This window comes from Myotis nattereri, assembly GCF_964212035.1.
Source record: "Myotis nattereri genome assembly, chromosome: 2".
In the NCBI taxonomy this organism is placed as follows: Eukaryota; Metazoa; Chordata; class Mammalia; order Chiroptera; family Vespertilionidae; genus Myotis; species Myotis nattereri.
This window is the reverse complement of record NC_138076.1, coordinates 9,647,391-9,661,682: the sequence shown is the minus strand read 5'-3', so window position 1 is coordinate 9,661,682 and position 14,292 is coordinate 9,647,391. Positions and strand designations below refer to the sequence as shown.

Here is a 14,292-nt window from a genome sequence, read left to right as displayed (position 1 = left end):
CTGGCTGTACAGAGGGCAAAGGTCCAGTTTCAGCACTAAATGCATATTTGGTTCTTAAACAAAAGCTACACATATTATATACTAAAATGTGATGGAAAATTGGTACATTAAAAAATAATGCACTGTTTTAAAAAAGAGTGTGATGTTTATTTATATGTGTATAATACACATTGATGAATGCGTGTTAAGTAGATAGGTAGCATTATTTACCTTTAACCCTTGATTCTTTTAGTAATTAGGATGGGTTCTGTCCTTAGTGATGATGAACACCTTGAACAGAAATCAGCTCACCACTTTGGGATGCGGCACAAGCACGGACTTCCTCCCATTTCCCCTCATGACTGTATCAAAGACGCTGTGGCCGCAGAAGTGTTTGATCACATCTGGACAAATGTGGTAGACATACTGGAAGAGCTGATTAGAAAAAACTGAGAAGTTACACTCACAGGTACTTATTTGGTGAACTTGACCTAATAAAAACAAAGACAAAGACCTGTGCCCTAGATGGTTTGGCTCAGTGGATAGCGTGTCAGCCTGCCGACTGAAGGGTTGATTCTGGTCAAGGGCACATGCCTGGGTTGCAGGCTCGATCCCCAGTAGGGGGCATGCAGGAGGCAGCTGATCAATGATTCTCTTCCATCATTGATTTTTCTATCTCTCTTCCTCTCCCTTCCTCTTTGAAATCAATAAAAATATATGAAAGAAAAAAGAAAGAAAAAGAGGCCTTCTTTGTCAGTGCCGTGCCCCACCCAGCCTGGCCGTACGTAGGGCATGATTGGGGTGAGAGGGAGAGGCATTTTCTGCCTTCATTCACAAGTGATCTTTAATCACTTCAAAAAGGACATTATCCTTTTTGAGTTGTAAAAATGCTATACTAGTACAGTAGGTCCTCTGGTTATGTTGGAGATCCATTCCTACTGCATGATATAACGCTATTATGTAAGTCAGAACCACCTACACAAGCACCTGTGTCGCTCACATGGAGCACATACACAGCAGTAATGAAGTGAAACAGTAAAAAAATTTAAAAGAAAGATAACAATTCCTGACCTTTACTTGTGGTAAATAAAAAAAAAAATTAAAGCACATATGTACATATGTCGAAATGATGGAACTTTTTTTTTTAATAAATAAATGAGAGATGGTGACTTATCCACGAAATGATGTACATCGAGTCCGACATAACATGAGGACTGTCTGTACATATACTCTAGGGGAAAAAAACCACACAGAAATATACAAGAAAGAAGCTAGAGGTCATATTTTTAAAAATGTATTATGGAAAAAAAAAAAAATCCTTACCTAACTAATCTCTAATAATGGGATATTAGCTTTTTATTGTTTATGATGTTATTTGTAAAGTAAAATGTAAACATAGATTATTTAATAATCATTTCATTTAACTTTATAAAATGTTTTCTAAATTAGTTGAAACTGAGCAGAAGCAAATCTATAATAATAAAAAAGCATAATATGTTAATTAGATGTACAGCCAAATGACCTTCCGGACGTCATTCCAGACGTCCTTCTGGACTAAGCTGTGCCAGCGGGGGCTGAGGCAGAGGAGGTTAGGGGCAATCAGGCAGGCAGAACAGTTAGGGGCGATCAGGTGGGCAGGAAGAGTGGTTAGGGTTGATCAGGCAGGCAGGTGAGCAGTTAGAGGCAATCAGGGAGGCAGGCAGGTAAGCGATTGGGTGCCAGCAATCCTGGATTTTGAGAGAGATGTCTGACTGCCAGTTTAGGCCAGCAGGGATCGGGCCTAAACTGGCAGTCAGACATCCCCTGAGGGGTCCTGGATTGCGAGAGGGTGCAGCCCAGGCTGAGGGACCCACCCCCCATCCAGTGCACAAATTTCTTGCAACAGGCCTCTAGTCATAGAAATGTTAGTGGTGCATGGTGCTATGTGATCAATTTATATAATCCTATCTAATAAAGAGGGAATATGCTAATTGACCCTCACGCCATCACAAAGATAGTGGCGCCAACAGCCAATAAGGAGGGAATATGCTAATTGACTGCCACGCCCTCAAAGATGGTGGCACCCACAGGCAATAGGAGGGAATATGCTAATTGACTGTCCCACCCTCAAAGATGGTGATGCCCACAGCCAATAAGGAGGGAATATGCTAATTGACTGCCAAGCCCTCAAAGATGGCAGTGCCCATGGCCAATAAGGAGGGAATATGCTAATTAACTACCCCGCCCTCAAAGATGGTGGCACCCACAGGCAATAGGAGGGAATATGCTAATTGACTGCCACACCCTCAAAAATGGTGGCGCCCACAGCCACAAGATGGCAGTGCCCAGTCCCCTCAGCCCTGCCGGGGCGCCTGCCTCCAGAGTCCCCCAGTCCCCTCAGCCTCCCAGCCACCCAGGGCAGGCCCGAGGCGCAGGCAAGCCTCAGCTGTTGGCTACCCAGCCACCCAGGGCTGCCTGAGGTTCAGGTAACCAGGGCCAGCCGAGGCTTGCGCTGCTGGCAGTGGCAGCAGCAGAGATGTGATGGGAGTGTCGCCTTCCCCTGATCGCCAGGTCGCCTCCCACCCCTGAGGGCTCCCGGACTGTGAGAGGGGGCAGGCTGGGCTGAGGGAGCCCCCCTCCAGTGCATGAATTTTCATGCACCGGGACTCTAGTAGAGTAATAATCAATTTAAATATTATTTTTCTAAACAAAGGGATTAGTTCTGATATTATAAAATTCTGAGAATTTTTCTTGCTTCAGTATATAATCTCTACTTTTTTGCCTAACACTGAAATGATAGGCATTCATTATGTATGTGTGGAGAAGTATCATGTCAGCCCATAGCACCATGGGTCTCTGCTCTCTATAGCAAGGTCCAAGGCCATAGCAAACTCATGCTAACTCAAGAACAGATATTTTCTGTAAACAGTGAATTCTAAGTACCTATATTAGGTAACATTATTAATAATATTGTATTATCTGTTGACACAGGAAGAAGAAAAGAGAAAGAAAAACTGAAAGTCGCTGAAGCTAAATCTCCACAGGGACTCATTTCTCGTATTAACACTGATCTAATGCGTGTTCCCCCGTCCAGAAGTTTTGCATCTCAAAGCACATCCCTGGCTTCTGATCTTAATGCCCCCAGGTAATGCTTTCCCCCTAGTCTCTCTTTTTCCTTCAGTTTTTATACCTTTGGCTTCAGTTTGTCAAGATTACTATTCTAGCCTAGCTGATTTAGCTCAGTGGATAGAGTGTTGACCAGCGGACTGAAAAATCCCAGGTTCAATTCCGGTCAAAGGCATGTACCTTGGTGGCGGGCATATCCCCAGTAAGAGGTGTGCAGGAGGCAGCTGATTTATGTTTCTCTCTCATCAATGTTTCTAAATCTATATGCCTCTCCCTTCCTCTCTGTAAAAATTCAATAAAATACATTTGTTAAAAAAAGATTACTATTCTATTAAACTTTATTATCAAGATATCCAGTCTGTTTGTTAATAAGACTAATTTTTAAAATACTTATTTCATGGAGTTTAATAGAATCACTGTATTCTTTAATAGAGTGGGGACACTCAGATTTGAAACATTCCCTCAGCTTTGAGCTGTAGCATGGTTTCCATATTTTTGAAGAGAAAAAAATGTTTGCCCCAATATTTCTAGCCAATTTGCAGGTTACAAATGTTCTCATCTCCTCCCACCAAAGTAATAAAAGAATCACTCAGTGAGTATACATTGGGTTCATCCAACATTTATTGAGTTTGTGTGAAGTGAACTGTATTAGGTGTTTTGAAGAGATATGTAGATGAAGAAAGCATAGTCCCTGACCTAGTAAAACAAAAAGTATGAAAAAAGTCAGATGCAATACATTCAGCAGATGATGTGCAAAAGCAATGTGTTTTAGGAGAATAAAGGAGTAGGAAGTCTGCATGGGTCATTTCAGGCCCATCAAAGGCATGGAGGAAGGTAAGATGGGGCATGTTTAGGGAACAGTGATTGGACTTCCGGTTAGAGCAGCGGTTCTCAACCTGTTGGTCGCGACCCCTTTGGAGGTTGAACTACCCTTTCACAGGGGTCGCCTAAGACCATCCTGCATATCAGATATTTACAGTATGATTCATAACAGTAGCAACATTACAGTTATGAAGTAGCAACGAAAATAAATTTATGGTTGGGTCACAACATGAGGAACTGTATTTAAAGGGCCAGAAGGTTGAGAACCACTGGGTTAGAGGATGGGATACTGGGACCCACAGAGGCATTGTGGAAAGACCAGAGCATTTGGATTCAAGAGACCTATAGAGGGATTATATTGGATGTGTTGATTGAACTTTTCTAAACTTTAGGTTCCTGATCTGTAGAATGAGGATAGTAATATGTTGTCCAAGGGATTGTGGTGCGGGCAATATCGTGTCAATATGACAGTCACTAACACAGCACCTAGCAACTGTCTTAGTAAATTTTTGTTGAATTGCATTCTTACTCAAAGACCTAGTGGAAAGCGAAGCTTATTCATGGGAGACCTTTGGTAGTACTAAGGAGTTGGGATTTTATGTGTCTCACAGCCCATCTTGTGTAGAGGGGAGCAGGGAAAAGGGGTTTGAGAGGGTTCCTGGTCTCAAGCTACATATAATTTAGTTGGCGGGAGTCCAGCCATGCCACACGCACATGCACACACACAAGATGAGGCAAACTAGTAGGTAGTAGAGTGACTGAGAGGTTGAGTGCCGGGGTCCAACCCCAGCGGGTCCAGGGGTCCCCAAAGGTGTGGACGGAGTCGGCGAAGAAGGAATGACACAGAGACAGCGTTCAGTTGATCATCATAGCCGGGTTCTCTTGTCAGGGTCTCCTGCCAAGTTCTGGTCTGGATCTCCAGCGAAGTTCTGGCTAGGATCTCCAGCCAGGTTCTGTGTCCATGTTCTCTTGCTAGGTTCTCCAGCCAGGTTCTCCAGATTCTCCAGCCAGGTTCTGTAGCCATGTTCCCTCGCTAGGTTCTCCAGCCAGGTTCTGTCCAGGTTCTCCAGCCAGGTTCAGTCACCAGGTTCTAGTCAGGTTCTCTTGCCAATTTCTGTAGTCAGGTTCAGTCCAGGATCTTTTGCCATGTTCTCTCCAGCGAAGTTCTTCTGTCTGTAGGTTCTGTGTAGGTGCTGTCTTCTTTCTGTCTCCTAAGTTCTGTGTCTTGCTGTCTTATTACATCTGTATTTATACCAATTGATTTTAATCCTGTCAATCTCTATTACAAAGGTTAGGGCGTTTCTTATCTCCATTCCAGGGAGTAAAGATTATGTAGCTTAAGCATGATTGTTCATAGTTAAAGTGATTAATTACCCGCCTGGCACTTAGTTGAGGGGTTTTATTCCCTCCCTAACTTCAGGGAAAAATTCCTACCTGGGGAAACAACCTTTCTAGGAGAGGCATCCCCTCCCTGACTTCAGGGAAAAATTCCTACCTGGGGAAACAACCTTTCTCGGAGAGGTGACCTTGGTTAAAACACACAGCGCTAAGGGGAGCAAACCTATTAAGAACAGTATGCTATATATGCCAGGTCCCTTGAAACAGCAAGGATGGACCGGCTCCCGGCAAATTCCCCCTTTTTTATTTTTTAAAAGCAGGCATTAAAAAGAAAAACCCCAAATGCTCTCTTGTATCCATTTTAAGAGTAGGATTGACGCTTTCCGCTATTACCTGAGTCATGATCTATCACCCCAGGGAGAGCTTGCCAATCCTGCACTTTCCCAGGGTGGAAAGGCTGCAGTGGGGTTAAGGATAAGGCTCCTTGGGCCTACCTTCTCCCATGCCATTACATTTACCTTTCCTTCCTCAGAAAAGCATGGACATATTTCTTGTATAAAACGTTCTGTCTGACTGGGAGTAACCTTAATTCCTCTGCTAGCAAGCATATGTGTTAAAAGATCAATACAGAGTCTTATTTCTTTAGACTCAGTATGGCACATCTTCTTAATCTACAGATCAATACAGAGTCTTCTTTCTTTGTACTCAGTATGGCACATCTTCTCAATCTGAGTTCTGTACTATCCACCTTCTTACCCTACTTATCCTCTGTAGGGGGGTCTGCAGTACCCTGGTGGAGTCCTATCCGTCCCGAGTGTGGGGTTTTCAATGGGGGTGGAGGGCTTACCTAGGGGAATCCTGTTCCAGGGGTTCCCAAAGGTGTGGACGGAGTCGGGGAAGACTATCCACCCTCTTCCTACGGTGGAGTCCTATCCGTCCCGAGTGTGGGGTGCTTACCTAGGGGTCCCTGTTCGGGCGCCATATGCCGGGGTCCAACCCCAGCAGGTCCAGGGGTTCCCAAAGGCGTAGACGGAGTCGGCGAAGAAGGAATGACAAGGAGACAGTGTTCAGTTGATCAGCAGCCTAGCCAGGATCTCCAGCCAACTTCTGGTCTGGATCTCTAGAGAGGTTCTGCTCTGGATCTCCAGCCAGGTTCTGTGTCCATGTTCTCTTGCTAGGTTCTCCAGCCAGGTTCTCCAGATTCTCCAGCCAGGTTCAGTCACCAGGTTCTAGTCAGGTTCTCTTGCCAATTTCTGTAGTCAGGTTCAGTCCAGGATCTTTTGCCATGTTCTCTCCAGCGAAGTTCTTCTGTCTGTAGGTTCTGTGTAGGTGCTGTCTTCTTTCTGTCTCCTAAGTTCTGTGTCTTGCTGTCTTATTACATCTGTATTTATACCAGTTGATTTTAATCCTGTCAATCTCTATTACAAAGGTTAGGGCGTTTCTTATCTCCATTCCAGGGAGTAAAGATTATGTAGCTTAAGCATGATTGTTCATAGTTAAAGTGATTAATTACCCGCCTGGCACTTAGTTGAGGGGTTTTATTCCCTCCCTAACTTCAGGGAAAAATTCCTACCTGGGGAAACAACCTTTCTAGGAGAGGCATCCCCTCCCTGACTTCAGGGAAAAATTCCTACCTGGGGAAACAACCTTTCTCGGAGAGGTGACCTTGGTTAAAACACACAGCGCTAAGGGGAGCAAACCTATTAAGAACAGTATGCTATATATGCCAGGTCCCTTGAAACAGCAAGGATGGACCGGCTCCCGGCAAATTCCCCCTTTTTTATTTTTTAAAAGCAGGCATTAAAAAGAAAAACCCCAAATGCTCTCTTGTATCCATTTTAAGAGTAGGATTGACGCTTTCCGCTATTACCTGAGTCATGATCTATCACCCCAGGGAGAGCTTGCCAATCCTGCACTTTCCCAGGGTGGAAAGGCTGCAGTGGGGTTAAGGATAAGGCTCCTTGGGCCTACCTTCTCCCATGCCATTACATTTACCTTTCCTTCCTCAGAAAAGCATGGACATATTTCTTGTATAAAACGTTCTGTCTGACTGGGAGTAACCTTAATTCCTCTGCTAGCAAGCATATGTGTTAAAAGATCAATACAGAGTCTTATTTCTTTAGACTCAGTATGGCACATCTTCTTAATCTACAGATCAATACAGAGTCTTCTTTCTTTGTACTCAGTATGGCACATCTTCTCAATCTGAGTTCTGTACTATCCACCTTCTTACCCTACTTATCCTCTGTAGGGGGGTCTGCAGTACCCTGGTGGAGTCCTATCCGTCCCGAGTGTGGGGTTTTCAATGGGGGTGGAGGGCTTACCTAGGGGAATCCTGTTCCAGGGGTTCCCAAAGGTGTGGACGGAGTCGGGGAAGACTATCCACCCTCTTCCTACGGTGGAGTCCTATCCGTCCCGAGTGTGGGGTGCTTACCTAGGGGTCCCTGTTCGGGCGCCATATGCCGGGGTCCAACCCCAGCAGGTCCAGGGGTTCCCAAAGGCGTAGACGGAGTCGGCGAAGAAGGAATGACAAGGAGACAGTGTTCAGTTGATCAGCAGCCTAGCCAGGATCTCCAGCCAACTTCTGGTCTGGATCTCTAGAGAGGTTCTGCTCTGGATCTCCAGCCAGGTTCTGTGTCCATGTTCTCTTGCTAGGTTCTCCAGCCAGGTTCTCCAGATTCTCCAGCCAGGTTCAGTCACCAGGTTCTAGTCAGGTTCTCTTGCCAATTTCTGTAGTCAGGTTCAGTCCAGGATCTTTTGCCATGTTCTCTCCAGCGAAGTTCTTCTGTCTGTAGGTTCTGTGTAGGTGCTGTCTTCTTTCTGTCTCCTAAGTTCTGTGTCTTGCTGTCTTATTACATCTGTATTTATACCAGTTGATTTTAATCCTGTCAATCTCTATTACAAAGGTTAGGGCGTTTCTTATCTCCATTCCAGGGAGTAAAGATTATGTAGCTTAAGCATGATTGTTCATAGTTAAAGTGATTAATTACCCGCCTGGCACTTAGTTGAGGGGTTTTATTCCCTCCCTAACTTCAGGGAAAAATTCCTACCTGGGGAAACAACCTTTCTAGGAGAGGCATCCCCTCCCTGACTTCAGGGAAAAATTCCTACCTGGGGAAACAACCTTTCTCGGAGAGGTGACCTTGGTTAAAACACACAGCGCTAAGGGGAGCAAACCTATTAAGAACAGTATGCTATATATGCCAGGTCCCTTGAAACAGCAAGGATGGACCGGCTCCCGGCAAATTCCCCCTTTTTTATTTTTTAAAAGCAGGCATTAAAAAGAAAAACCCCAAATGCTCTCTTGTATCCATTTTAAGAGTAGGATTGACGCTTTCCGCTATTACCTGAGTCATGATCTATCACCCCAGGGAGAGCTTGCCAATCCTGCACTTTCCCAGGGTGGAAAGGCTGCAGTGGGGTTAAGGATAAGGCTCCTTGGGCCTACCTTCTCCCATGCCATTACATTTACCTTTCCTTCCTCAGAAAAGCATGGACATATTTCTTGTATAAAACGTTCTGTCTGACTGGGAGTAACCTTAATTCCTCTGCTAGCAAGCATATGTGTTAAAAGATCAATACAGAGTCTTATTTCTTTAGACTCAGTATGGCACATCTTCTTAATCTACAGATCAATACAGAGTCTTCTTTCTTTGTACTCAGTATGGCACATCTTCTCAATCTGAGTTCTGTACTATCCACCTTCTTACCCTACTTATCCTCTGTAGGGGGGTCTGCAGTACCCTGGTGGAGTCCTATCCGTCCCGAGTGTGGGGTTTTCAATGGGGGTGGAGGGCTTACCTAGGGGAATCCTGTTCCAGGGGTTCCCAAAGGTGTGGACGGAGTCGGGGAAGACTATCCACCCTCTTCCTACGGTGGAGTCCTATCCGTCCCGAGTGTGGGGTGCTTACCTAGGGGTCCCTGTTCGGGCGCCATATGCCGGGGTCCAACCCCAGCAGGTCCAGGGGTTCCCAAAGGCGTAGACGGAGTCGGCGAAGAAGGAATGACAAGGAGACAGTGTTCAGTTGATCAGCAGCCTAGCCAGGATCTCCAGCCAACTTCTGGTCTGGATCTCTAGAGAGGTTCTGCTCTGGATCTCCAGCCAGGTTCTGTGTCCATGTTCTCTTGCTAGGTTCTCCAGCCAGGTTCTCCAGATTCTCCAGCCAGGTTCAGTCACCAGGTTCTAGTCAGGTTCTCTTGCCAATTTCTGTAGTCAGGTTCAGTCCAGGATCTTTTGCCATGTTCTCTCCAGCGAAGTTCTTCTGTCTGTAGGTTCTGTGTAGGTGCTGTCTTCTTTCTGTCTCCTAAGTTCTGTGTCTTGCTGTCTTATTACATCTGTATTTATACCAGTTGATTTTAATCCTGTCAATCTCTATTACAAAGGTTAGGGCGTTTCTTATCTCCATTCCAGGGAGTAAAGATTATGTAGCTTAAGCATGATTGTTCATAGTTAAAGTGATTAATTACCCGCCTGGCACTTAGTTGAGGGGTTTTATTCCCTCCCTAACTTCAGGGAAAAATTCCTACCTGGGGAAACAACCTTTCTAGGAGAGGCATCCCCTCCCTGACTTCAGGGAAAAATTCCTACCTGGGGAAACAACCTTTCTCGGAGAGGTGACCTTGGTTAAAACACACAGCGCTAAGGGGAGCAAACATATTAAGAACAGTATGCTATATATGCCAGGTCCCTTGAAACAGCAAGGATGGACCGGCTCCTGGCAGTTGAGATTTGGGTATAGACTACAAGTTTGGTGCCTGACATCATGATTTATTAGCTTTGTGATCTTGAATCAGCCCCTTTCCTTCAAAACTGGTTTTGTTATCTATGAGAATTAAAGGAGACAAGACATTGTGTGGCATAGAGTAGGCACTCAATAAGTGTTAGTTTTATTATTGTAATCAGATGCTAATTATATGCATTATATCATATCATATTATGTTATATTACATTTCATTATATTATAATAGTTCCATGTCCTTTAGCTCATAAATGATGTAGAGTTCAAAGAAAAACAGTATACCCTTCACAAAGTAGAGCAAGCATGTCAAACTCATGGCCCATGGGCCACATGCTACCCACAATGAATATTTTTGCAGCCCAGCCAATATAACGGCATCAAACATTTTAATAAAAATTTCATAACTTAAGTTTTACAATATTTTGTTATACATAATTATTAATAATGAACTACAACTTTCGCTAATGACTGATTACTATAATTGTGTTGCATTCATTTCCCTTACACTCCTTATGTTCAAGCACACCATTTCTCTCCACTAATACTATCAGCGAATATTACAGCAGCCAATTGCCACGTCTTTAGTCTTGTACTGACTTGTTTGGTGTGTGCAACAGGAAATATTTTGCTTTCGGAGAACAAGAAAAATAGGTTTATTTGCGTTACACTTATTAATTTGTGCAGTTATTCATCGTCTGGTAAGTTAATGTTCAAGAAAAAATATTAACTTTTAATAAATGTTCTATTATTTTATGTTAACGATTACTCATTTATTTTCAGCCCTTTGTATTCACCATGTCTTTATCAACATAAGCCTACGTTTCTATAAAAATGGAATCTTTTTTTTTTTTTGCAGCCCACATGAACTTAAACCTTGTTTATTTGGCCCTTGTTAGCCTTTGAGTTTGACATGCTTGAAGTAGAGTAAGACCTGAACTGAATCTTAAACAATAGCCAAGATTTGGTAAGCTGAAAAGAAAGGGGAGGGTACTCAAGGCAGAGGCGAAAATATGCCCGAGCCCAGGAGCAAGTCTACGGAACGCCTTTGTGAGCCTGAAAGGACACAGGCCTGAACAGGGCACACAGCTCAGTGAGTACTGGTTAGAAACAGGAATACCTAACAGGATCGCTTTATTCTCCAGTGTGCAGGCTTTACAATAAGTCTGATTTGCTTTTGTTGTTGGAGTTGCTATGAGTTTGTTGTAAGTTCTGGTCTCTTGAAACTGCTCTGACAGGTTCAACATCATCTCCCACTTTGCATACTAAAATATGCAGTGTGGATTACATAGAAGCGAACAGTGGATAACAACATGGAACCTTTAAACACCAGGCAGAAGAAATAAACTTGAGAAATAGTAACATTCCAGAAATGTTCCCATTTCTCAAGTTTATTTATTTTACCTGATGATATCTAAGCAGTTATTTACAAATATTTGTGGTTTTTAATAGTTTTAAGAAATGTTTTCTACATCTATTTTGAGGTTCTTTTTTGGATAAATGCTGAAAGAAAATGCATGGACAACACAGGTAAAAATACAAATAAATACTAATAGAACTTATTTTGAAATAGTCAAAGTATTCTAGTGGTAATTGCAATAGGTCTTCATTTATTCTAACATTTCTTTGTACATTTATCCAACATGAGGAAAATGTTATTGTAGTTGCTAGTTCTATTCTTGACCCAGAATAGAATTCTAGTGTCAGATACCTGGTTCCTCTAGGTCTAAATATTATTTTGAATCTTAGTTGGACATATTAAGGAACTGGAATAAAGAGTTGATTATTGAGCCTTTAATTCATGCTTTCACCAATGTTGTCTAATGTCATTCCCATAATAATTCTATGAAGTAAGTGTCATTATTCCCAATTTAGAGATCAGGAAATTAAAACTCCACAGTAATCTTCCCATGATCACCAACCAGGAAGCAGTTAGAACTGGGATTTAAATTTAAGCCTTTGGGTCTGGGGCTGGGAGTTTTCCAGGCACCATGCTGCTCCCAGGAAGCAGAGGGGGAAGCTGCGAAGGACAAGGGAGGGGAGGACCAGAGCAAGCTGGCCGGTCAGGAGCTGGGGCCCCTTTGCTCTGCTTCTCCTGGTGCGCTCTGCACTGCCTCCCCCTGGGGTGCCCTGGAGGCTGCGTTCCCTGGCTGTCTTGCCCAGAACCTGTCCGCTGTGGGCGCTCAGAGATTAGAGAACATGAGGTGTGGTGCTGCTTTTCTCCCGGCTGCCAGGTCACAGTGTGTTGGTGGCATTTCTCCAGGCAGCAACCCTTGTCGCTCCAGGCCCAAGTGTGGGCATGTGTCCCCACTGTGATAAGCCTTGGGGAATTAAGCTGTTCCTTGTTAATTTCGCTCCCCACCTCTTTACAAACTCTAGTTTCTTCATGGAATGTTCCTCCCATTAGCCAGTCTGAAGGTGCCATTGCTTCCTGTGGATTCCTAGCAGACAGTCATGATGTCAGTGGCTATGGATGCTTTTTAATTTTGATTGTTTTTACTTTCCTCAGATCCATCGCTTCTCCAACAGTTTTTATAGTGATTTGAATGGTGTGATGACAATTCAACCAAAAACACTTCAGCAGATCCTGGAAGCCGGTCCATCGTTGCTGCTTGACGCAATCGTTGCAGGGAAGAAACATCTGCACAGCATATGATTCAAGGGACCTGGTGTATATGGCATACTGTTCTTAATATGTTTGCTCCCCTTCTTGGCGCTATGTGTTTTAACCAAGGTCACCTCTCCGAGAAAGATTGTTTCCCCAGGTAGGGATTTTTCCCTGAAGTTAGGGAGGGAATAAAACCCCTTAACTAAGTGCCAGGCAGGTAGTTAATCACTTTAATTATCAACAGTCATGCTTAAGCTGCATAATCTTTACTCCCTGGAATGGAGATAAGAAACACCCTAACCTTTGGAATAGAAATTGATAGGATTAAAATCAACTGGTATAAATACAGATGTGACAAGACAATAAGAAACAGAACCTGGCTGGAGAACATGGCTAGAGAACCTGGATAGAACCTGGCTGGAGAGCCTGGTGAGAGAACCTGGCTGGAGAGCCTGGTGAGAGAACATGGCTAAAGAACCTGGACAGAACCTAGCTGGAGAACCTAGCGAGAGAACATGGCAAGAGAAACTGGACAGAACCTGGCTGGAGAACCTGGACAGAACCTGGCTGGAGATCCTGGCCACAGAACCAGGCAAGAGAACCCAACTATGCTGATCAACTGAATGCTGCCTCTGTGTCATTCCTTCTTCGCCGACTCCGTCCATACCTTGGGGAACCCCTGGACCTGTTGGGGCTGGACCCCAACAAGCAGAGCCCGGCCCATTTTGCAGACAGGACGCAGTACGTATGAGAAATAACCACCCAGCCTCCTCCCTGTGCTGCGCACACATGAACACCCGGACTGTGGAGGGCGTGAGAGAATGAGAATCACACTCAGGGCAGGTCACGGCCAGTGTGTGAGGATAGAAACATGCTATTCAAATATCGACCACAGAAGGATTACTGTTAGGTTGGGGCACATAAGAAAAAGGGCCCAGACACCATGATTCTCTCTCATCATTGATGTATCTCTCTCTCTCTCTCTCCATCTCTCTTCCTCTCTGAAATCAATAAAAATATATTTTAAGAAAAAGAAAAGGGGAATGTAGTAGTGAATTCTTAATCTTATGGGCTATAATGTTTGATCATAAACAATAAGAAACTTCGATCATTTCTCTTTATTGATGATTCTTCATTGAAATTGAAACGGAATTGGAAATGATAATCTGTTTATCCTTTAAATGGAATGGGTATCGTCTAGGAGCCAGGCACTGTTCTTGATGGTGTCTGGTCATGGGCAAATGTTCCCTAGTCTCACAGAGCTTGCATCCCAGTAATTAACTTGATTTCCCTTCCTCAGGAATGAACAAGAGGACAAATCACTGAGTATGGGAGCTAGTGCCCTTTCTTCGGCCCACCACCAGCTGGGACAAATCTCAAGGTCCTGCCGACTACAGACTCCTGCAAAGAAAACACCAGTACACAGGAGGCTGCGTTCTCTCCCTTCAGACTCACAGAGAATGAAAACCCCCAGTGTGGACAGTAAGGAGGTGCTTAGGGGAACAAGACTGTACATCCTGCTTCTCTCATGATAAACCAATACAGGCTGATGGCGATTGCTGAGCAAGGAGAAGGTGACAGAGCTAGCTGGTGCCAGGCCCCTCCCCACATTTGTCTTCCTGAACTCAGCTCATTTCTCTTGGAAGGCAGTCTGTGATGAAGAGCGCACATCAGGAGCTGTGTAAGGTCTGTCCTCTGTCTTGA

General features: G+C 44.2%; 1 protein-coding gene and 1 pseudogene across 2 annotated transcripts in view; one reads left to right on the top strand and one right to left on the bottom strand.

Annotated features, from left to right (window-relative positions):
* LOC308512628 (coagulation factor XI-like) overlaps positions 1 to 14,292 on the bottom strand; it is a gene marked incomplete at both ends in the record, with an annotated part of 328,656 nt that overhangs the window by 120,952 nt on the left and 193,412 nt on the right.
* Positions 1 to 14,292, top strand: part of LOC308511482 (protein FAM149A-like) — a 39,349-nt pseudogene that overhangs the window by 19,199 nt on the left and 5,858 nt on the right. Inside the window, exons 7-10 of the transcript XR_013997337.1 lie at positions 258 to 448; positions 2,950 to 3,103; positions 12,490 to 12,584; positions 13,889 to 14,098. The product of XR_013997337.1 is annotated as a protein FAM149A-like (transcript). The remainder of the gene's footprint in view (positions 1 to 257; positions 449 to 2,949; positions 3,104 to 12,489; positions 12,585 to 13,888; positions 14,099 to 14,292) is intronic.